The sequence below is a fragment of the Strix aluco genome, chromosome 3, assembly GCF_031877795.1.
Source record: "Strix aluco isolate bStrAlu1 chromosome 3, bStrAlu1.hap1, whole genome shotgun sequence".
Classification (NCBI taxonomy): domain Eukaryota; kingdom Metazoa; phylum Chordata; class Aves; order Strigiformes; family Strigidae; genus Strix; species Strix aluco.
In genome coordinates this window covers 57122684-57147062 of record NC_133933.1, presented here as the reverse complement: position 1 = coordinate 57147062, position 24379 = coordinate 57122684, and the positions used below count along the sequence as shown (strand labels likewise).

Below are 24379 nucleotides of genomic sequence, written 5' to 3'. Positions count from 1 at the left end.
ATGCTGACAACCCTTTAGCTGCAGTGACATTAATTGAAGCTACCATAATTTATCATCATTCTGAAGAATATAACCTCTAAAAGTACATTAAATATAAGAGTGCATTAATGAACAATTATACTAATCAATTTATCCTCCGAACATAACTCTCTTAACTGCAGCAGAGGATTGGAAAAATTTCCATCAACAACAGAAATGCCTGTGCAAGACAGGAACCTTTGGCCAACACCATGAGGCAATCCTCTGCAAGGGCAGATGTGCTTTGTTAGTCAAAGTCACTCCTAACACAAGTTGGTTTCCGTTTATTTGTTTAGTCTATTTCTTTCACTCATGGCTATTTTTTCAGTGCTGTTCCATTCTCATTGAAACAGCCTATGCTACATGTCTGCATAGGATTGTTTAGTGACTAGACACATAGATACCTAATGTTTGTATAATTATAGAATAAGTACACTTTTTCAGCAAGTTTATCAATTAGGGGTTAGAACAGAAAACAGGATTCCTGTGTTAACACAACACAGAAACTTGGGAAACTTGCTTAATTTTATTAACTTGGTTTACTCTTTGCAGTAGGGAAAAAAATAACATCTTCCATCATATGAGCATTATTTATTGAGTGAAATAATATGACGAACAAAGACAATTTGAAACACTTTAAAAAATTAAAGCACTCAGCACTGCAAAAAACAGTTATCGGTGGAAATGGTGTTTCTGTGTACGTCGTTTTATTTTAAGGGTAGGCAGTGGGAGAAGGTGCAGTTTATTCTTACCAAAATTAAAAAGTAGCTCCTTAGCACTCTGTGAATGCTCCCAGTATGGAATTAATACAAACTGAAAGAGAAATGAAACAAAATAACTTTTCACTAACGATCACTATTTTTTAAATTTATTTGCCTCACTTTAGATCAATTAGGTACCCATCACCGTTTCTTTGCCATTTCCTGTTAAATGATCAACATGGATGCTTTGTATTTGACCCCTTGAGAAGTTCCCTAATTAGAAGTAGAATTTAAGGTTTTACATACAAGATTGCACAAGTGTTAATAAAATCTCTCTCTGCTGGAAAACACCATTCATTAATGTCTTTACTGGGATAATGGCACCCCCTGGGACACCAAAGCACCAGCAAAAACCTGTGCTATGGATGACATGTCCCATTTTCCCACCTACTAAACCTTTCCCTCCAATTAAACTCCCCCATAGGTTGTGCTTGGCAGCCTGTGGCTTTTGCCCCCCTGAATCACATGAGGACATTGGTGGTTACCAAGACTGAGACAGGAGCCAGGCTTGAAATGCTTCGGCATTGATTCTTCCAGCTGCAAGAGAGCTGCAGTCCAGAAGCTGGTCAGCAGCGCTCTCACTGCCCTGAGCAAACCCTCGCACGTCCAGCTTGCCAGTCACAGCCTGTGGCCTGGAAAAGGTGCAGCCAGGTTTTGCCATAACTGGAGCATGCCCTCAGACCCTCTAGGAAGCCCCACTCTTAACTAACTGCATATGGGTTTACAAGACTATCATTAGCCTTCTATTTCCAAAACACATAGAGTTTTGTGAATGTGCTGAAAGCCTAAATAACTTTTAATTACTATCACTAAGTGGGTTTTTCTTTCCTTGAAATAACAAGGATTTTGGCTTTTAACTAAAATAAAGTCATTGTGATAACATTAGATCTGAACATTACAGATGCATATATAAATTTTTAGTTCTGAGCAAATGAATAGCCCTTTTTAGTCAACAGAATAAATAACGCAAGTCAAGTTTTATACCCATCAAAGACTTGACTCATGAGTTTGTTCTGCGGTGTCTGTTTCTCTGTGGCTACACCTGTAAAATGGAAGGAGATGCTCTGCAAGCTGTGGCGTCTGACAAAGCCAGTTTGTAGATCTGCGCTCTGCCTAGGTAATCTCACTTTGCTTGCTTCACATTTTGACACTCATTTTACAAATATTTAGCCTGAATGAGGTCAGTTATCACAAGATACAGTCAAAGCTATTTCAGCTAATGGTTTAAATCATCTTGACTGAAGCCTCTCATCCCCCTCCTGAGTTCCTCCTTCAGCGGGCACCAGCGGGGCTGTCCCCAGCAAGGCGTGGGGCAGATATCAGCCACTTTGCCCAGCCACCCCTCTCCCCGTGCTGGCTGGCAATGTGCTGGGGTGCCTCTTGCCAAATTTCCCCTGTGTGAGCAGGAAATCTTGGCTGCTGCATTAGGGCAGCCCTCTGTCTGCTTTGCGCAGCCAGGGCCAAGACTGAGGTCTGAACATAGTGAGCGCTGTGGGTTTCCCAGAAGGATGAGTACTCTGGGTTTTTTTAGTCACTGGGAGTGTTTGAAAGGAGCGAATGGATAAGATTTCCAGAAGCAATGGGGAGCCACACACCCAGCATGCCAGGCAGCATTGACGGGGGTGAGCTTCACACCTCAGGCAGACAGGACTGCGAACGGTGCCCTTGCTTTTCCCATGCCTGGCACGCTGGGGCTGTGGCTGCTGCCTGACTGCCACGGGAATTACGTGCCCAAGGAAAAGCATTTGGCTCAAATTACACAGTTCTTCAGGGAATGAGAAATTTTCTGAGATGCTTGCCGGTTCCTTAAATTATTTTGCAGCTAGTTAAATAACTGCTGTGCTAGAAGCTCTGCAGGCAGTAATTATTGCTCCATTTTCTTCTATTAGGCAGTCCTGAACTGAGCCATGAAAATTGCTTTGAAATCACAGCAGACAAAGAGGAAACTTTTGGATATCATTTATTTTGGGATGTTCCCAACCTAAGCTATCTTCCAAACCAAAAAAGAAGTCCAGCCCTGCCAAGTCCTTAATCACTGAAATGAAGAAAGAGACCACAAAACTGAATGAAAAGATGATTGAAACAATTTTCCTACTCTGAAAAAGCCTTTTTTGGAGTTACTGTCAGAAGAAAATGAGGGAGCAACAAAAACCCTTAATACACCACTGGTGTATCTAACTGGAGGTGACGCGCAGAGGCCAAGCATTTGAAAAGGGAGCAATGCTGGAGTTTGTCCTTGCTGGGAAAGAACTCGTACGTGGACTTCGCATTTCAGAAAATAAAGCCTTACTAGCATTTCCAGAGAAATTTCTGTGTGATAGCAAGAATCTTCTTAAGAATATCCACTACACTATGTCATTATAAAATAATTGTTACACTTCAAGCACTTACAGACTCATCTCAAAAACATTTACCAGGTACAGGATGATGGTATTATTTATAGCACAGAAGTATCAAAGGGCTCACTCTGTCAGGATCAGCTGCCATTTAGCTCAACAGTAGGTAAACACAGAGCAACAAAGTCCCCCAACCATACAGCTTGTGTCTGGCCCAGGACAGAAGATATGCTTTAAAACTCTGTAAATATGATCTGATAAATGCCTTAAGTACTGTTAAAAGGACCAATGTATATTTAAAATACAAATGTATCCAAGCTCTGGCAAATTCAGAGTTTAAGTCTAGTCTGAAATACGATGCCATGAACATGAAAAAAGACAACAGCAAACCAAATTGTATGACTGGGAAGCTAGCTGGGAATGAAATTCAATTTTAGCAAATCCTGTGAAACATTTGTTATGAAATATAAAATCATCTGTCCTTGCCCTGAAGTAGCAATCACCAGCTAGCAACATTTTTTCAGCATCAGACCAGAAACAGTCCTGTCAAGAGTTGTGAAGAAGGAGAATGCAGTAGAAAACTGGTTTCAGCAAGTATATGACACGCATGGGATGCAAATGCTCATGGCAAAGTTTTGCTGAAGTTACTAAATAGAAGAGCGCAGTTCCCAGCAAAGATCCCTGCAGGCTCACCCTCCACCCCCTTCCCTTCATCACTGTGTGTGTTTAAAGTGTTTGTGTGTATTAAACTCATCGAGACACGTTCCTTGGAGTCTCTGAGTGGGATTCAACGAGCACACAGACATCCCATTTGAGCCAGGGACCCTGCAATGCCAGGCTCCCCTATGTCCTATACCTCCATGTGTTTCTGCCCTCCTGATGCGGCCAATCCTGCTTCTCAACCCACCCTCAGCCAAGCTGATGGCACTGGCCAGGAGAGGTGCCTTTACTCCTGTTCAACCTATCATCACATTCATCAACTTTTCTTAAACAATCTTTAAATTTTTTCTTTTGTATTTTGAAGTGTGTCCTCCCTGTCATATGTGTGGTACTGAAGCCCCCACAGTGCTATTCAGTAGCATTTCTTTCCTCTGAACTAGGAGAGCTCACTTTTCCACAGAAAGAGCTTTGCTATTTTGAGTGTGGAATGAAGTGCGTGACTGCTCCTGGAGGTCCCACTCCAAAAAAGAGAGTAAAGCAAAACCTTGGATGTCTCCCAGTGCAGTGCTGAGCCCAAAGGGGTCTTCTTTGCCAAAAAGGATCAGCGAAGCCTCAATTATGTGTTCTTAATGCAACAGAGAGAACTCTTAAAATATTGTAGGTAACAGCATTACAGCAGGCTCTGAGATGTATGTTATGAGATGTTCACAGCCCACCATGCTGACAAATACCGAGGTAGATGTGCTGCAAGTGAGAGTGCCTCCAGGACTGTTTGTGGCAAGGTCTGCAGGGAGTAGGAACAGTTTTGTGATGACCAACTGGTACAGCTAGAAAACGGGGTGAGCTCTGGGCACATAAGCAGCTCTTCACGTCCTAACATTTCGCTCTTTCCCTGCGCTATCTATCTCCATTAGTTATTTCTTGTTATTTCTTAAAAGCTTTGGGTTGTCTCAGTCCTGTGTTTCAGCAATGCCCAGACCTCAGCTGCCAAAGAATGTGACTCCTCCATCCTACGGTTACACTAAGAGTCATGAATAATGACAGTGAGAATGCGTGTGTCTGTTACAGCTTCAGGTCAGCGGGGCTTTTGTCCTATTTTTTTATACCTCCTTGGACATAAATTGTAACTACAGCAGGTCAAAGATAAAACCCAAACATTTCAAGATCAAGATTCGTAACTTAGATGCCATTAAAATAATCTGCCTACCTCTGACAGTAGATGATTCATTTGTGAAAACTGATGATTTATTTATACAGATGCAAAGTGCAAAGCTGCACCCAGATCTCAGAGAGAGTGAAACAAGCAGTGTGTTGTGAAACCTTCCACTGACACCAGCAGAAGATAAAGTATGTGCCAGAGGGAGAAACACACCAGGCAGAACATCCTGAGCCTTAGAACAAAGCAGTTGAGGGTTTCTTTGGACTCCTCCATTTCTGCCAGAAATAAACCACTGGAATAGCTCTTTTTAAAATAGCTGTTGGCCTCATTTGTAACATCAAATGCCACAAATCTTCCAAAGGGCCTTCCTCCATTTCCTTACTCCATGTCTTTTTCCCACGAAAGCCTAAGCCTGGATTTGTTTTTAGGAATAGCAACCAATAAACAGAGGCACAATAACACTAGCAACAGGAAAGAAACGTTACCAAATTCAAATATGAAAAATGAAGGAAAACAAAACCTTTTCAACAACGCCTGAGGAAGCCTACAAGTCCTAGTGCTGATCCAGAAACCCTGTTAATCCAAGGATTGCTTTTCACCTTTAGGATACACTTTCGAATTCAGCCAAAGCTATCACTAATAATTAATGTAATACTAATTTTTGGGTGCTCTCCCCTATATACATTCAAGATTACACCATTCCAGCATGAAATTTGTAACTAAACAATACAACTTTATTAGTAGAGCATTTCCGTGGGTGGTGAAGTGATTCAGATGCTCTCTCCATTCTCCTTACGGGGCCCCCTCTCCAAACACTAACTGTGCTCACTTGGTTTCAGTGCTGAGCTCTGATTTTTCCCTGAGCTTCACTTGGTACGGTGAGAAGGGAAGAACCAGGGAAAGCAGTGAGGACCCCTGATTCACCACCCCCCAGCCTGACAGCAGCAGAAGCATCTCTGCATCCCTCACAGACAACAGGCACAGTGGGATGGCACCAGCCCATGCCCTGGCCTTACTAGATTTGATCCCAGCCCATCACTAGAGTCTTTACCAGAGTTAAGCCTCTTCTTTTTCTTCGTTAGCAGGAATTTTCCATCCACTGTTTCAGCTGGAAACCATCCACCTTCCTGCACCAGTTAGGGAGAGTGAGCCCCAAACGCTGTGTAAGGCTTCACATTTGCCAGATGCCCTAGTAGCTCTGCCAGTCTCCCTCAGCTGCTGGGTACAGGGTCTCAGTCACCAGCAGAGCCAGCCACTTGCTCTCCCATCAGAGAGCCAAACCAGACAGAGTTGTTCCTGTCGGCATCCATAGTTCTGCTGCCTAAGAAGTTTCCAGCCCTCACAGGCTGGCACAAAAAGGCTTCTCACAGAGGTCCAGATTGCCTCCAGAGCCTGTCCCTTTTTTTTTTTACGGGAAGGCTCTTAGGTTTAGTCTGGGGAGGTCTGCAGATTGCCAGGGGGCTCTAGGAGAAGAATGTTGCAATGTATCCTCAAAAGGGTCTGCTTTCTGATTCATTTAATCTTCCCCGGAAATTAACTTCACAGCCCCAGCTCCTTTGACTGTGCATGATTTATCTTCAGATGATATTTGCCTTTTAAAGCCTTTGTGATCCACTTTCTTCCCAAACAGCTCAATTACTTTGGATTTGTAGGCAAGACAACTCGCAGGGCCAAGCGGGTACCTAACCAGGCAGTTCTGTGATAGGACTGAGCCAGAGGGTAGCTGCCAGCTGAACAGACACTCTTCATTCTCACTTGCATGTTCCTACTGGGTCTGTTTCTCCAACACTGCTGTTCAGCTGACTCCAAAGCAAACTGCTTCAGCACTAAGAGGAGCCGTGGGAGAGTGATACCAAGGGCAAAGAAAGTAAATGCATTGCCCCTTTTGGCCACCAGTATACCTACTCAAGCATAAAACTGCACCATGGAAGAAGTATGATGCGAACAAGAGCTCAAAGCAGATGGTTGAATGGATCCACACAACAAAACCTGCGGTGGTGACCTCAAACTGCTCTTGTCTTTGCATATTGTTTTCAGACACAGGAAAAGGATTTAGTAACAGACACATTGGTATCCAGTCCTGTTTAGTCACCCAAGAAAAGGTGACATATGGGGCTGATAAGACAGCTATAGGCACCCAAGACATCTCAGCTGGCACCACAAGGCTACATTTAGGCAGCAGAATTCCACTCAAAGCTTCAGATACCAACCTAGAGCTGCCAAACGCCTGGATTGCTCAGGATGGAGCAAAGTTCCCTTGTAAACACGGGAAGGGCCACTGTCTCCATCCATCTGGTTGCTGCTGTATGTGATGGAAGAGAAACAGCAATATTATCAGCTGATAACAAGCTCGTATTTTTCTCACCTACCATGTACTGCTTTCTCTCTAATTCTACAGAGAAGGCAGATACCTATTATTTCTTTGAACTGTAACAGGCCTTCTGTCTCTCTGCTTATGAATGTGCAGACAATGAGGCCAGCTACCCACAGTAGTATTATCTGACCCTGCTTTTACAGATTTTCCATGGGAATATAAATGCAGTCAGACTCCCCAAGAGGTGGAGATATCAAATGAATAAGAAAGCACTGGATCCATGTCACATACTTCCATTAACCACATCTGGCACACATAAGGACAGCACCGTATTTAGGCAAAATCAGTAAGACAGTATTTGGGGCACAGAGCATATAAAGGTATTTGTAATAGTAATGTTGGTGGTATGGACTAATGATAGAAAAGGTGCAAGATTTGAAGAAACGTGAAATAGATTTCATTGGACCAGCTGATACACTTAGGAAAGGTAGACAAGTTTTCAGGCACAAAAAAGTCATGACAGAATGGCATCTGGTACAAAAAAGCTAGCAGCAGTGGCATGGAAATGAGGGGGGAAAGCATTATGGAAGAAATTATCCAAAGATTCTCATCAAATAAAAAAATCCTGCATTATCATGATGGGATAACCTGGGATGCTTCCAGAATTTTGTGATCCATGCACATGCATGATGAAATTGATACTTTTTGAAAACAGTCCTACTATCATGCTAGGATGAATTGCTAGGATGGTTTCTAGTTTAATATTACAGTGCAGCTAGGAAGTACTGCAGCACTAAGACTTCATTTTAGTGAAATTGCCATTAATGTTTCACCTAATATAAGCCACTTAGGAAAATGTATCCTTTCACACTCCATATTGTATTTGATTGCACTAACAGAATTCCATACCACCCATTCAGAGCAAATCAGCAATGTGTTTCTTTTGTACAACAACTGACTGACCACCTGTCTTCTTTATAATTATATGATTGTATTTTTGTTAAGAGTAAAATAAAGAAAGTTAAGTACTAACTTGGTTGGAAGAAATACCTTTAAATCAGAGGGGCAGTAACATATAGTTCCATTGCTTATCTCGTTCACGGATTAGAAGTGACTCTCATGCTGAGGTTAGTTTGGGTGGGACAGCATTACAAGTTTTTGAGCCATGACAACAGCATTCTTCATATAGCTGTTTGCAGCTAACACAGTGGGTGGGATTCCCAGAGGAAACTATCAAGTAGCATTACCATATGTTAAAATAACTTCAGTTTAAAGCCCCAAAAGCTATAACCATTGAAAGGACTCTGCCTGAAGAGCTGAAGTGCTCAGGAAGCAATTGTTTCAATGACAAAATCTTCACAGCAGCAGGCATCAAATGTTCATATAATCAGTACAAAAGATAAGTGCAAAAGGCTTTATAACCAGTAGAAAACAAAAATAAAGGTATGCTGATGAAGGCAAACAACTACCATGCAAGGTAATTATACACGTTACATTCCAACTATCCTTTCCACAGAGATATCAGGGTTTTACCCTATTCCTCCCTACTTATCTTTAGAGATTGGACATGCATGGAATGCAAAATGTTTTTATCTAGAAGTGCCAAATCCCTTAAAATACCAGACCTTTGATCTCTCTGACCTGAAGTGACAATAACAGAACTTAAGAGGCAACAGCTAAATTAGCCATAGTCATTAGCCATGGCATACTTGCAGTAACAAATGTATAAATGTACTGCAGTTCTGAGTGATTCAAAAAATTTCGCAAGTGTGAGGCTTGGCTTGAGAGCAGAATCATACAGAATCAAGTTTTTTCAAAGATGGCAAATTAAATTCCTATTAAAAAAACATGCAAGAAAGTTGTGGTTTATATAGTGCCTGTATCAGTTACTAATTATGAAGTTAAACAAAGTGCTGTGCATCTATATTTAAAGTGTCACTTATGGACATTATTTCTCAAGAAAATGGGTATTATTTCCCTGCAAGTAGAGTATTTGGCTAAGTTGGAGAGTATATGCAAAACCAGCATTTGATCTTGACAGCTTTGGCACATGCGCTTAGGCATTGTCTGTGACAATTAGGCATATGAGAACTGGATATGCGTAGGCGTCACATGCTGCAACACCACTCTTTCTGCAGGCACTTGCTTCTGTGATTCCCAGTACCACCTGCCTCAGACTGCAAGGAAGACACACCTCCTCCATCGCTCGCTACTTGGCAAGATATTTCAGGATCATAGCAAGGGCTGTGATGAACAAACTGGAGGCACAGGGCACTGGAAAGGGTAGGATCAAATGAACCACAATGCCCTCGATCTGAAGGCAGAGGAGGGGTCTGGTACTTGGCAATCTTTAAGCTGCTGGTCATCTACCAGAAGCTACCAACACTCAGTGAGTGAGATGATTTTCAGCATGATGAAAGAGAAGGAGGGCTACATGCCAGGAACAGACATTCCTCTGGGAAAACAGCAGATTTGAAAACCTGGGAAAGCTATATTCAAGTGCAAACTGATAGGGCTCAGAGCCTGGGTGAACAAGAGACAACATCCACAAGTCACAAGAGAAAATAGACAACGTCCCATAAATAGTTCTAGTTGAGTCTGACTGGTTTGTTATAGCCCTCAGGCTGCTCTCTGGCTCTGCATAAGGCGGGACATGCCAGAAGCTCTGCACGATTCCCAGACTTTGTGCCAATAGTCTTCATACACAGGCAGCCTTCAGACCCCCTGATGTGTGGCTATGCAACTCCAAATCATAGGCAATGTTGCCAGTATCACCTTTCTACACTCTGCACCTTTCTCCCATGAAGTAACTAAAACTATAAACTATTCAGCAAGGCTGGAAGTTTGAAACTGCTTTCTGCTCATGACCAGACCCTGCCTGCCCTCCCCACCAGCTTTCTGGGGCCGTCTAAACTGACCATGAAACTGCTGGACTGTCAGAAGGTCCTTTAAACTCCCATGCCATCTGCTTCCTGCACCTGAGGACATCCACCGGCCAGCAGCCCGGTGGCCTCCAGACAAAAAAGAAAGAGCTGGATCACACAGAAAATGAGGAACTGACATAAAGCACACAAGGGTTTTAATCATACCTCTCCCACTAGCCTGCCTGGAAAGCTCTCCCCAGACGAGGTAGCTAAACCATGGTGTTTGTTTCCTGATGCAAATCCCTGACAGAAATACACTTCTGCCATGTAACAGAGAAACAGAGGCATGATTCAGTAACTGAAACATACAGAGGTGTAACTCCTAAAGCATGCAGTCACATCACCCAGCCCGCCTGCCCCTGCTCAGCTCCGCTCTTTACTCAGCTCTGCCCCCCTTCTTATATAGGAATTGGGTGTACCTGTGGAGAAGGTAGCATTGTTGACTGTAAGCCTCTTCATTCCCTTCAAAAGTTGTCTCTGCACCTACAGACTAAACATGGCATTTATCAGAAAGGATACATCAATCCTTTGAAAGGCAAAGAGAACAATGGGGAAGAGAAAGATCCCCTCTCAGAAGTGGTGCAGGACATGGATTTGTTGTCCACTCAGAGCCTGACCTCTCCCACCCTTGGCCAGCCGCACTGATCTCCATTTACCCCCAGGAGGGCAGTGGGGGACCTTGCCCTTGCCAGGGGCTGAGCATCACTTGCCCACGCAGACGCTGCTTCCCTGGCAGGCTGGGCTCTGCTGCAGCAGGAGACTTCCATTAGGCTTTCAAAGAGCAGTTGGTATTTCAGGGCTCCAACGTGCTGCGTAGCATGATACCACCTTGCCACAACCAACCTGTTTTCCCCCGACCACTGCTTTTTTTCCTTCCTCTGGCCCCCCACCTCCAGTCCTGTGCTCAAGAAACTAAACACCCTGCTGCAATTCCTAGGTGTACACAGCACAGTACAAGAAGAGGAGGTGGAAAGCACTGCGATGCAACTTCAAAGGACCCAGTCCAGTATCAGTAACTTGCACAGGTACCCGCCAGCCCCGTAGCCTGGTGGGGCGACCACAGGCCCTATGGCCCCAGGAAGGGGTCCCAGCTTCTCTGCAACAGGCTCTGGCAGCAGTCCTGCTTTGCTGCCCCTACACAGCCATCACCCCAAAAAATCCTTCCCTCACAGCCACGCAGTGCTGTCATAATGAGCCCTGACTGGGAGGCTGGGTACCGAGCAGTCTCTTTCCCAGGATCATTTTGATTTGCAATAGCCATTTATAAAATGGACACTGCCACTTAGCAAAACACATGAGAAGGAACCGATGTGGAATACTATTTCACTCCTTTAGGAATTCATCATAAATGAAGTCGTCAAATTAAATCTACAGACCATCTGAGCAACTGAGGAATACAAGTTTCTGTTATGGCTAGATTTAAGGTCAGCCATCTCACTAAACAGCATCTGTTTAGGCAGTATTTTTATGCTTGATGAGAAGCACTCCTTTTGGAAAGCTTTTCTGTTACTGGTAAAATTCATCTTTGGATGGTCCTCTTTCAAATCCATTTAACAATATTTGTCCTGGAAATAAACAAGGTATTCCCCAAATATTTGTACTAGAACTTGTTATACTCAATTAGATTTTCAAATAAAGGCTCAAATATAGAATGCAACAGTCACCTGAAATATTACACATCTTTTGTAAAATGTAGAAAAAAGGATCCAGGTTTTTTTCCAAAACAAATCATTCAGTTCAACCTTGTTAATGCAATTGGGCCTCTTATTTTCCAAACAGTCAATGATTGTGTTTAATTTAACCCCTACATAAAATTATGGCCAAGCTGGTTTTTGCAGCTCTAATATTCCCCAGAGAATACTCTGTGATGTAAACAATTTGGTGGCATGAGAGAAGGCCTTTCCAAAGAGTTTACAACCTATGCCTCTTCTTCTGCAGAAGCTAACCGCTTATGCGTAATTTCATTTTATGCATACAGATTTATGTCCCTTCCCATCACATAATATTAAGATGCCTCTTACAACATTCCTGTGTGACAGGAAAAACATTGTAGTCCTGCCCACAGTATCCTGTACTCTTTACAGGCCTTAATGGAATTTTTGCCTGAACTGCTTGTATTTTCAATTTCATTTTGTGCTGGTATGAAGATCAATAGAGGGAGGTGATGCTGAGGCACAGTAATTTTAAGTGTATAACTACTGTGCAGATGCTACAACTTTAATTATACAAGCAGGCTTCTGTGCCTGTCCAAAACTTCAGTGATAAACAATCTGCTTACACAGTGGCAGCAACAGGATCAGGATCCATGAATTTATGTCCATAAACATTGACTGCAGCAGCAGAGCAAACAGGGTATATCCTCAGAAGCACATCCCATATAGATACCTTGCTAAAGGAAGTCAGCTACCTTGTTAAGAATTAACTAAGTGATATTGTTTTACTTGGATTTTCACAGATGAAATACCATCTTCAAATTGCTTTCTCTGACTCTTTTTTTTTAGCTGAATGTATATAATGAACTAAAAGATTAAAAAATACACTAATTTTTTATAACTCAGTTTTTACAATTGCCAAAGTAATGACCTACAGACCAGAGCAGGTCACTGTCAATGTTAACACAGAGGTGGCCAGAGATGGTGATTCAGAAAGATGGTACCTGGCGTACTGGTTAACAGATAAACAGTAGTTGGTAACTTCTTGGTCAGTTCCAACATCTCCCTCCAGAGATACCATCTCTGAGGTTTTGCCTGCAAAGGAAGTGGAATTGCTTTAATTATGCCAGAATACATTTACTACCTGGGAAGCAGTCATGCCAAGACTGTTAATGACAAACACTACATAAAAGGAAACAATGTGCAATGCAAAGTGTATACATATCCCAGGTTGACAGTTAAGATTACCTTAGTGTAATAATTTTTCTTAAAATAACCCAAACATTCTGAAAGAGTTAACATTACAATTTATGTCCATTCCTGGATATGGAGACAAGTCTGTTAAGGACTTCCAGGTGAGTATGAGGCAGTCTCTGACTCTGGCTCTAAAGGAGCTGTAGAGGCTTCTTTTGGGGGCCGTGGGTACCACCATGCGCCTTAAGATCTCCTGACACATTCTTTGCAGAGCCCAACCTAAAACATGAGCACTCTGAAACTCTGCTTAAACCCCTCTTTGAGACAACTTACCTAGAAAAGCAACAGAAACAGGCACACGAAAAGAATCTCTAACCACAACTTCTGGTTTTAGAGCATTTTAGTGATGGTTCTGAAATGCCCAACCCCACCCCACTGTTATCTCATATTTCATAGCACTCTTAAGTTTGTTAATATTTCAGCTGGGTACAGTCACCCTACCTTCTTTGTCATACAGGTCCTTTTTCTTGTGTTGATGGCTGAGCTCTCTCCCTAACAATTTCATACAGAACAGAAACCTTATCTCATCCATGATGTCTCTCTGTACTGTCTACTGGTAGGCATTAACTGCTTTTTCCTCTTAAAAAGTGTGACTCATGCATTCATACCATACAATTCTTACCCTACCTGATAATTCTTTTTTGTAGAAAAATATTTTGTTCGGAGGGGCTGGGCAGGCAGAGACATCACAAAAACTGGATGCAGTTGCTTTCAGTATTTATTCTTTACTGATGTGTCAAATAACTTTTGGGGCAGGTCACCTGAATGAATGCAGTTCAACAGGTTGGGCATGTCTCAGTCTGTTTTCAGTCACAGAACACTATAGGATTTGTTAACTGGCATAGATATAACCTGCACTGTCATAGTGCTATCAAAATACAGATTGTGGAAACCATGGCTATTAAGTTAGCTACATAAAAATTAAAACTACATTTAGCCAAGAAATCAGCTATTCTCACAACAAAGCAAAGCAAAGCATCCTGCAAAACAATAAAAAATAATCAAAAATATTATGATAAAAGATAGAAGTCATAATAGTTAAATAAATCATTTATTTCTGTTCTGAATATAACAACAAAAGGATTTGGAAAGCATTACATAAATGGGATTTCTGAACTATGTTGACTCTTTTCAACTCCTCATTCAAAGGCAGCCTCTGGATATAGGACAAGGAATAATTAGCCACAGCCAGTAAGCAAAGACTGTTCAGCAAGGAGACTACTAACACATAAACACAGCAATAAGAATTTTTACCTGTAGTTATCGGGTTGCCAGACAATAGCACTGGATGAAGATGAGTGCCTTCAGTTGCATTACTGTCCCTCAACTCAACAGATGTCATTTGTTAATGCTATGGCTTCCACACCATTTTAAAGGAAAACTCAGATCAAATTACAGTAGTCTAACCTGCAGATCATGAACTTTAATCGTGATACTGGAATGGTCTTCCAATGAGTAATGCTTTATCAGAACTCTGGCTTTCAATAAGCTAAGGCCAGACACGGGTGTCATGTCTTACAGGAAACTAATGGTACATATTTATAAACAAAACATTGCACTCCCTTAGTCTTTATTTGGACAAAAAAAAAGTCTGAAGAATCACTTTCAGTATCTAAAATGAAGCATCTGCTTAGATCTTTGCAGGGATTTTTGTTCTTCGCTCAGTAGAGTTCTCGGTAAAATGCACATGGCAGCAAACCCATGTATCCAGTGAGTGTCCTCGTATGTACTGTGGCATTTGTAGTTCCTTCATTTTATCTTGGGATGTTCAGGAACAAAAATCTAAGCACAGAGAAAACATACAATCATTTAAGACTCACCAGCAGACAGATCTGTAAATCTGAGATAAGCGTAAGTGTAAGAAAATGCCTTAAATGCAAGAAAACAGTTATTTTCAAGACATTAGAAAAAACTTTATTTACTGTGAGGGTGGTCAAACACTGACACAGGTTGCCCAGAGAGGTTGTGGAGTCTTCATCCTTGGAGATACTCAAAACTTGACTGCTCAGGCTGACCCTCCTCTTAGCTGGGGGGTGGACTGGATGATCTCCAGAGGGGCCTTCCAGCCTCTGCCATTCTGTGATGAATGAAACTGATTAGTGGATCTGTATTGTCTATGTTAGGGAGCCCAAAACACGTAAAAAATTGTCTCCAATTCCTCATTTCTTCACAGAAAAATTCTTACAATATGATAAACTCAGAGATTAATTTTAGACCCAAGTAGCATGAAATTAACTGGTTTGTTTGTTACATATTACTTGACAATCAAAGACTGAGGGACGGAAGAGGAAAGCGGTGGGAATGTGCAGCACAGCCAGGGCAGGGGAAAGACAGTGTCTCTGCCTCTTTCAGCAGCAGCTAACTGCTAGACCAGCTGGATCTGATTCTTGGTATGCACATAAAAAGCAAAAGGTGGGAGTGTGACAGAAAATAGCAACAGAGACATAAGACAAGTGAAACTAAAATACATATGCACATCAATCATTAAAGATGGATTAGCTGCAAACCAGAGCTCATTAATGCAGTCCATACTTCCCACCAGTGATCCACTCTCATATGAAAAAGTTTGCAACACATGATGAAATAGCAAGAGACAGGTGTCATAAATCCACCAAGTCACATGGTCAGGGAGTGATCTCTTGCCAAGAATTGCATGAAACACTTAAATATGAGGCAGATGAGGTCTGAAGGAAAGATCCTGTAGCACTTCCAACCCAGAAAGAAGGTCACAGTTGGGCAGACGGTGAAGTAGAAACAGTAATCAAGAAAACGAAGGAAATCTGGATAGTGCATTCTTCTCCTAAAATCATTAGAGGAAGGAAGGCATTTTTGTAATTGCACATTTAAGAAGACCACCTCCAGAAGAGTGTGCACATCTTCTATGGTCTTCAGACTAAAAGCTCCTCCCTGGCAGGAACAAAGAATCAATTAATTCAGATAAGTTTAACTCAACAAAAAAAATCCCAGAAAAATGCAAGTCAGTGTGCTTTAAGCCCATGCCCTAACATCCTAGAGATGTTAGCTGCAATGTTCTGCATTATACTGCCTTCATTTTTAGGGCATTCAGGGCCCCTCATTTAGGACGCGCTCTGGTGACCCTTGCTGCTGTAGTGTAAATTATGACTTGTCTGCTCTGTCCTTCCAGAGGCTACTGCCACCACAGCAAAGCCAGCACAAGGGAAAATGTTCCCAAACTGGAAGTGATTTAGTGCACAGACCCGTCTTTTAACACTTTCAGAAATATCCTTCGGTAATAACGCTGTGCTGATGTAAAGTGCTACCACCTGCATATAATCCTCCCGACAAGAACAACTGGCAAAAGGGAAAGTGCGCCCACAGCCCATTACTCCAGTTGAGAGCTACTGCCCTCTCCTCTACCAGGGAAGGTGGCTTTGAGCTAAAATGCCAGACACTGACTGGAGCAGCTGCAAGGTGGGCACCCGGTCTCTTCTGATGGCTATGTTAGGCCATCCTAACTCTGGGAGAGCAACACTCAGGGCAATTCTGGGGATGATGATGCTTTAAGTGACCATGGCAAGATTTGCAGGGCTCATCTGTCAGTCATAAGAGTAAACCTACCTCCATCAGCACTTTAAGTCAATTGCAGGGCTTTGCACTGCAGTAAGTGATATGCAGACCCTTGTACTGTTCTATCAACGCAGCGGTCAGGGCAGCTGAGCTCCCTGTACTACCACAGTGATTCCCCAGAACTTGTTGCTTGGATTGAACTAACCAAGCAGAAAATCTCTTCTTTCCCTCATCAAAATCAAGAAAAGTAGTTAAGCAATAAAATGTTGCAAGGATCTGTTTGGGAGTTTGTGTTGTAATGCCTTGAGGAAGGAGGCAAAATTAGTTAACATGGCTAATGACACCTCACTGCTGTGGCCATTGAGTCCAACAGAAATGATTGTAAGAAATAGCAGGTAAGATCAGACACAGTCAGTTGATAAACAGCCCAGCTGCTGTTGAAAATGAACCTGTATAAAGACACATGTATAGGCATTGACACAACTGTCTATACTATATAGTGGTAAACTTTGAACAAGCATCCCAAGAATGACAAGAATCCAGAAAATAGAGTCTACCCCTCTTTTTTTACCACTCAGGCCCCAAAATGAGAACAATTCAAGAATTACCAAGTACTTTATATGCAGTTACTCCCACTAACATCAGAGACTGGTCTTACTTTACAGACTTTAAATTAGTCTTCAGTAAGAATCAGAGGGATTACTGATCATGCTATGTACAGCATTACACAATAGACCAGGGGTTCTCAAGCTTTCCTTCACCACAGGCCCCCTTTAAATACCTTTTGTGGCCGTGGACCACCAAGACTTAATTCAAGATTGAAAGCACTAGACTGCCTCGAGGGGCAGCGCCGGAACTGGGAGAGCACTACCTTCACGCTTGTTACCGGAGGCCAGCCCTGAAGAGCCCAGCAACCGAGGGACTTGCTGGTGAATCTGAGGGCCAAGGGGAGAGTCACCCGGCAAAGGTGAGGGTGCCGCTGTCTCTCATGCACGTCAGGGCAGGCGTGGGGGGCTTGAGTATGAGAGGAGCATTGAGGGGAGGGCGCTGTGGGAAAAAGGAGGCGCAGTGCTTGCTGCGGGTCAGACCAAATGTTTCCAGGCTGGACGTTCCCCACCCCTGCTTCAAGCCTTGTTGAGGTTTGCACTCAGCCAGCAGCCAGACGCCAAGTGGCTGGCTGTTCACCTCCCCCCTCCCCGGTGACATAGGGGAGGGACAAAAAGAAGAGAATTCGTAGGTTGAATAAAAAGAAAGAATTACTAAATATAACAAGAGAACAACAGTAACAATAGTGAGTCCAAAAAGAAACGGGTAAAATGCAGCAGTGACTTACCGAGAGCAGCGACCGCCCCCCCCCCTCCTCCCCAGCAACAACACGGCCGGCAAAGGCGCGAGCCCAAGCCCCATCGAGAGCCTGCCTGAGCGAGCCTGCCCCCCATATTCCTGGGCATGACATCACATGGTATGAAATACTCCAATGAAAGTTATCTCCATCCTGGTCAAAACCAGGACAAGCCTTCACAGACCCCCTGTGACGACATCGCGGCCCGCAAGTGTCCACAGACCACAGGTTGAGAACCACTGCAATAGACTGAGAACTTCACTGCTTTTTTATACCTTTTCCTCATGACATACTGGTCACTGGGAATGATGGAAAAATGGTTTAACTGAAGTAACAAGTTACATGCTTCCATTACACACTGAAACAAACAAACAAAAAAAAAAAGCTGCTGACGATTTTTAAAAAGGATTAAACTATACTGAAATATCACCTAAATAATATTTCACCAATAGGCTGCTTTCTTATTGATTTGATCCCCTTCTCTTCATGAGGTGAGACACAATTTTGAGTTAAACTATGGTTTGCTGATTTCCTGGAAGACTCACACCTTGTTCAGCACACATCATGCCATGCTTGCTGGCTAACCAGTTATTCAGTACTTTGCAAGGTCTTCACAGATCAAAGGGTGGCTCCATACCTTATTTCATGTTATTTTCTGAATTCATTGATATTCTACTCATGGGCGTGTCTCACATGACCAGATTACGTAAGTGTCTATCTGAATTCTTCACAAACAAGAATGACTTTACTTCATAGCAGCCCATTTTGCAGATGGTGTATTTCTATTACCTCTATTTTACACAATGGGAAATTGAGGTATGGAAAGATAAATGTCAAATATCTCCAATAACTTTGACTGCTCAGAGGCATATAATTTTTTTTTTTTTTCAGAGACTGCTTAAAATACAGGTGATACACTGATTTCAGCTGTTTGTGAAAGCTCTGCATGTCTGCAAATCAGACTGAGGTTCTCAAGATGGATACCATAAAATAAGGAACATGAAAATGAGTGATGGCTTATGAAAAATCTATTTTAACTGACTGGCTCCTCATCAGACAGAAAATACGCAGTGGCAAAAGAAACACCGCTGGTTCATCAGGGTAGCATTCAACTGTCTGCGTATGAAGCTCTTTTTCTATTCCAGTTTCTAGCACTAGTCACAACACTTTTTCCAATTTCTTCAACAAATGAGGCAATGATCCTACAGATAATGACCTTTTTAGAAAAACAACTCATCCACAGAAGGGAGTCTAATGGAAAGCAATATTGTTTGAACTAAAGGCCAGAGTGTAAAGAGTGCAAGTAAGAATGTCAAATTGCAAAGGCAAGCACCAATAATTCATGAGGATTTAACAAGGAAGCAATTAAAAACAAACACAGAGAAATACCTGCTTGATAAAATAAAAATCTTAAATCAAAATCAGGGTCAGCTCCAGAGCTGAAACACATTACACCACCCTGCCACTTCACCTAAAACAGAAACCAGTAACCCCAGCAAATTATCCTTTTCTTTATGGAGAAGCGTAGAAGGGAGTTGGAACATACCTGTTGCCAGTAGATTTTATGGATATTTCTTGAGAGCAGGAAAGGTTCAACAATCTTCTGTTCCATTCCTGATCTGCATGTGCTCTAACAAGCCATTATAAAAAGCAGGGAACATAGTTTCACCAAAGGACTGAAGGTAGTTCTCTGCAAAAGAAATCTCTTAAGGAAAGAGCTGTGCCTGCAACAGAAGCATTTCTAACACAGAACTCCAGTTTTGTATATTGCTTTATCATAAAAATTGGCTGGATTTTTTTGTCAGTGATTACTGTTCTTGTAAAAACTGTGATCATTTTTACTTCTTTCTTTCTCACAATGCTGAATAGCTGCCAGTAATTCATTCTGTAACTGACATAGCTGGGACCAACTTTTCATCAACATCAGCACTGCATCCACAAAATCTACATGAGCATTTATTGTATGTACAAACATGCTCATAAATAAGCACATAAGCAGAATTACACAATTTGTATGCAAAGATGTGGGTTTACAAGGGCAACATTTTTCCCTTACAACATTAGAGGTAAAATGTACATTCAAACATGCACCCATTCTTACTAATTTGTACTTTCATGCAGAATAGGAACATTTACTTAATAAAATATTTGAACCTGGCAGTACTGCTTTCTAATGAACAGTTCTAGAAAGTGTGGTATGTTTTGCATTTACAATTTAACTGTGGGAACAGTCAAAAAAGACAATATACGTACTTGCATTTCCTAGAAGTTCACCACCAGACCACACTTCTCTCCGTAACTCCCTCTTGACTTATCATATTTCTGTGTTTATACCATGTCTACATTTGTGGTGCCAGACCATCTTATGTAGTGTGTAATAAAATATCCTGTCTGAAATATTTCACCTTCTATTTTATATCGTATTGACAGCCCATGAGTTAGATATATCTCTCTTGAGAGTTTATCCTTTATTTAGTCTGTATCATCACATTATATATTTGGACTGAAAGTTTAGAATCATTTTTCAGCTCAAATAATCAGGAACTGGGTGGCTAAGAACAACTATATTTACCTGTATTAGAATTCGACCAGGATGCTCTGGCAAACAATAATATTTTAACGTGTCAGTCTGCGCTTGATTTGTACTTCCTGCACTTTCAATATACTAGAACACAATGATACTACCCTGTCAAAAAAACCAAAAAAAACACCCAAACAAGAAAACCACCAAATTAAACATTGCAACAAGTACAACAACTGCCACATCTGTCCCGCTAAATAGAACAAAGCCAGGAAGTTAGTCTGAAAATCCTGTTCACTCATTCAGCTTAATTTTGAGCTGAAGCCCCTGCACAGTTTAGGGTACAGCCAGCGCTAGGGACCGTTCCCCCAGAAGCGGGGTTTGCCTCCCTCCACCCTGCGGGTCGGCCAAGGCCGCCTCGGCAGGCTCGACCCCCGCAGACCCCCTGCCCGCCCTCACGCCGTGCCCTAGCACACGCCGTGCTTACCCTCACTTTCACGTTGTAAAAGCACTGTGACAGGTGGTCCTACAGCCTTCAAAGTATTCAAAGCGCTTGGAACTGGGGGGAAAAAATAATCTACACAAGAAATACCTAAATTATGCTTTAGAGCCACGAAGTCACCACCCGGGGTTGATGAAGCTGCAGGCCTCCCTCCAGCCGGGTGCCTCAGGCGCCCAGAGCGACGGCCCTGCAGCCTCCTGCCCCAGTCGGTGTGATTTCTAGGCGCCGTTAGGGCAGGTGCGCTTCCCTCGCCGGCACTTCCGTGGGGACCTGGCGTGAACTGCCGAACCGAACAACGATGGGCCGCACCGCGTCCCGCCGAGGGGAGCGGCGGCACCCGCCGCCTCTGGGCCCGGGCCTCCGCCGGCTGTGACACCCGCGGCGGCCACCGAGGCGCCGGCGGCCTGCTAAAGACACGTAAGCCCAGATGTATCTATGGACGCTAAAAAGCTCCCGGAGTTCAGCTGTGACACCACCTTTACGCTACATTACGCTGTTTAAAGCGGCGCCCCACTGCTCAGCAGCGTCGGCCAGGCCCCGCTTCAGCTGGAGCCGCCAAGCGCCGGGTGACGCTGGCGGCTGCCCCGGGGCCGTGCTGCCGCCCGCTGCAGGGCCGCCCCTCGCCTCACCGCGGCCCGGCGGCTCCCGGTTCGCCGCGGCCGCGCCTCTGCCTGCGCGCCGCGCCCTCCCCGGTACTGCCCCGGGGCTCCGGGAAAAAAACGGCAGTTACCAGGAGTGGGGTTCGAACCCACGCGGACATACGTCCATTGGATCTTAAGTCCAACGCCTTAACCACTCGGCCATCCTGGTGCAGATACAAGAACCGCTCCCAGCCGCTCCTACATACAGGGCCCCGCGCCCGCCCGCCCCCCGCCCGCCCGCGACCCTCCGGCCGGCGCGGGGCGCCCCCTCCCCCGCCGCGCGGCGCCCTCACGCCTTTATTTCCAGCGCGGGAGGGCGCAGAGCGCATAGGGCGACGAGCGAGCGCGCGCGGCCTCTCTCGGTGGCAGCGGGAGGCGGGCGGGCAGGGCCCGGCGGGGCGGGGAGCCGAGCCCAGCCCCGGCCCGGCCGGGGCTTGGGCCCATCGCCCTCCCCGGGCCGGGAAGCGGCCCCCCCCGCTGCCATCCCGCCTCTGGCGGTCGCCGGGGCCGGAGCGGAAGAGGGGGCGGGGGAGGCGCGCGGGGCCGGCACGGGCCCGCCCCTGAAGGGAGAGCGCGGCGGGGGGCGGGCGGCGGCGGCGGCGGGGGGGGGTGTGCTGGGCTGGGCCGGGCTGGGCCGGGCCGGGCCGGGCCGGGCCGGGCCGCCTCGGAGCCGGGGGCGGTGAGGTGCGAGGCCGGTCCCCGCCGCCCCGCTCTCAAGCAAGTGCGGGTCCAAGGTCGGGCTGAAGCGAGGCGGGCGGGAGAGAGAGGCGGGGAGGGCCGCGGTGCCGGCGGCGTTCGTCGGGGGAAATGAGAGGGCTGTGGAGAAGTTGCGCCGATAAGGCTCCAAAACGTAAAACAACTTCACTGTTTTCGCGCTCCGCCCCTCAGCCCCCGGCGGTGCTGCCCGGTGAAATATCAACTGACAGGTGCTCTTGGGATGACCGGTGTTACATGCTGACATTATGCTTATTCCTGTCCAGGTGGTTCCTGGAATGCCTCTTCCCTTGCTCATAGAAGGAAAACCGAAAACAACAAAGTCCAAAGCTGTCAATTATCCTTAATGAGGAAACATTCCTTGCCAATCGCCACTGCATGCCAGGTCTGCGGAAGCAGCTATTGCAATACCCCGATCAGCGCCTGCACTGCCACCTCCCCTTCGTCCCGCATCAGAGCCGGAATGGGGAAATGCCCCATCGCCTTTGGGCGATGCCCATTCCCCCCGCGCTGGCTCCGCTCTCGCCGCCTGTGCTCTCCATTTTCCAGAGGAGAAAACGGGACATCCTCCGTCCCACCAAACTTTGCCGCCTTTGAGCCTCCACCCCGAGGGCTGAGAAACAAATACTCGGTGCGGCACAGGCTGGGGGCGCTGGGCTCGGACGGCCTCCGGCAGAGCGGAGGAGGCAGGCGGAGGCCACCTGCTTGCCCAGGAGCAGAGCGGAGCACACACCCCCCCTGCTTGGGCGTCAGACACCCCGGCTGGAGGTGGCCCTCTGTAAGGGCTCTGGGCCTCGAATTTGCAGGTGCCGGTGGTGCCAGACCTCTTCAGCTGTTAGTGCACAGAGCCCCCCAGTGCACCAGGTATGCTTGTGGAGGAAAATACTTCTCACATACAACAAAAGTGAGTTGTTAACATTTTACTTACCTAAAGAACAGATGTGAAACTCACACCTTCTTTTTCCTTACTTTTAATTCACACGCTGGAGCCCATGAATGGAAGAACAGCTCTTTGACTGGAACAAGTACGCTGTATCACTTGCTTGAAATGGGCATCATACCATAGCTAGCACTGCTCCCCGTGCTGTAGGGCTGTGTCCGTCAGCAAAGTATGGAGTAGAGAAGTATCATCAGTTAGGTTATCTCATTCTCTATTCATGTCTAACATTTCTGAGAAACGTAGTAAAATGTTACTTTTTTCCTGTTAAGACTTTGTGCCCTGACAATGTAGGCACTATAAAGTAAGGTGTGACAAGCGGAGCTGTCTTCCACTGGCTGTTACAGGCTTCGGCTCAACTATTACGAAGACACTATATAATATGCTAGAAACATTAAAAAATAGAGATCTCCTATTGCCTTCTTACATATTAGAGAAACAAATGCCATGGCTCCATGTGAAAATCACATTACGTCGGAAATAGATTAACTGTAATCACCACATACACATTATCTATTAAATGATACTGTTTCCTGCCTTCATAGGATCTGTGATACTTTCCTAGAGAAACACAAACATGTGTAGCTTTTTCCTTTTTTCAAATCAATTCCAAATATCTCCCATAGTTCAAAAATCTAGAGAACCCCTTTTGTTTTCAAGAAATTATAAAATACAACTTGGGCTGTGTATTCAAAACATCTTTAATGGATGTTAGATTTGGAAAGCAGCAGTTTAGCTTAGCCACTCAGATCAGCCTCCAGAAAAAAAAGATATCTGGGCCTTAAACTAAGATCTATACCTTTAGTTCAAGAAGTTTCTCCCAAGACACGTGCCAGAGAGATGCCTGCTCAAGTGTGCAAGTGTGTCCATAGTCTGGGTCCCTCACTTTGAGGTAGCAGTTGTTCCACTCCCATTTTGCTAAAATTAAACCCGTGTTTTAAAAAAAAAAATCCCCTGAAATGAAATGGATACTCATACACATGTCCATAAAGTTCACCATTACATTTTGTTATAGGGGATCTTTTTGCTCTTTTATATTTATGCAATGTTCTCTTCCATTTTTAGAATGAGCAAGGTGTGCCTAGTTGCCAGTTCTCCTTTCTCCTTCTCAGAAAG

At 44.4% G+C, this 24379-nt stretch overlaps 1 long non-coding RNA gene and 1 other non-coding gene across 3 annotated transcripts; both read right to left on the bottom strand.

The window, feature by feature from the left end:
* Positions 1 to 14110: 14110 nt before the first annotated feature.
* Positions 14111 to 21695, bottom strand: LOC141920981 (uncharacterized). 2 transcript variants are annotated; one of them, XR_012622516.1, is made up of 5 exons: positions 20957 to 21695; positions 20521 to 20634; positions 19495 to 19638; positions 15001 to 15155; positions 14111 to 14860 (listed from the first exon to the last, which is right to left on the bottom strand). It is a non-coding gene; the product is annotated as an uncharacterized LOC141920981 (long non-coding RNA). The 2 variants fall into 2 exon arrangements; XR_012622517.1 differs by having other exon boundaries at positions 21062 to 21695.
* Positions 21696 to 21698: 3 nt separating this feature from the next.
* TRNAL-UAA (transfer RNA leucine (anticodon UAA)) lies at positions 21699 to 21781 on the bottom strand. The gene has a single exon. It is a non-coding gene; the product is annotated as a tRNA-Leu (tRNA).
* Between the last annotated feature and the right edge of the window lie 2598 nt (positions 21782 to 24379).